Raw genomic sequence first — 666 nt, forward strand, 5'->3', positions numbered from 1 at the left:
TACAGGCATGATCCAACTGCACCCAGCCAGTTCTAGTCTTTTATATCAGAGAACAAACCCTAAATTGTTTAATCTACAATAATTGGAGCCCTGTTACTAGTAGCTGAATACAATTCCTGTCTGATACCATACCAATTCTAGAAAAAAATTATTACGCTATAATTTCCAGACTTTGTCCCTGCATTCCCATTCTCCTCCAAGCAGAACATGAAGAAGTTGCCCAGAAATAATTTATCTGTGATATGCAAATCCGGTGTATTAGAAAATATTTTCTGAATCTACTTTTGGTTCCGTTATCCTCAACCAACATATGTCAGCAAAATAAAACAAGCATTTGTATTTTTAGTATGTCACTGTTGGTGCAGTCTCCTAAATTTGATGTTTTAAGCACTATGCCTTTAACTTTAGCTAAAGCTGATAACATGGAAGAGGTTGATTATGGTTCTCTGGGTGCCAAAAATTACACTGGTTTCTGTTCCAATGTTGAGGACAGAAATCCTTCAGTGCAGATGGAAACATGGTTGGATTCTGTAGATACATTTCTTATTCACACAACAGAGAGTCTAGTAGGGACTGGACGTTATTACTTTTCTGAAACCTCTACAAATGGTCACTTAAAAAGTTACAAGCATTATGTGCAGATTTCTTTTTTTTTTTTTTTTTTTT

The sequence above is a fragment of the Colobus angolensis genome, unplaced genomic scaffold, assembly GCF_000951035.1.
Source record: "Colobus angolensis palliatus isolate OR3802 unplaced genomic scaffold, Cang.pa_1.0 Scaffold820, whole genome shotgun sequence".
Lineage (NCBI taxonomy): Eukaryota > Metazoa > Chordata > Mammalia > Primates > Cercopithecidae > Colobus > Colobus angolensis.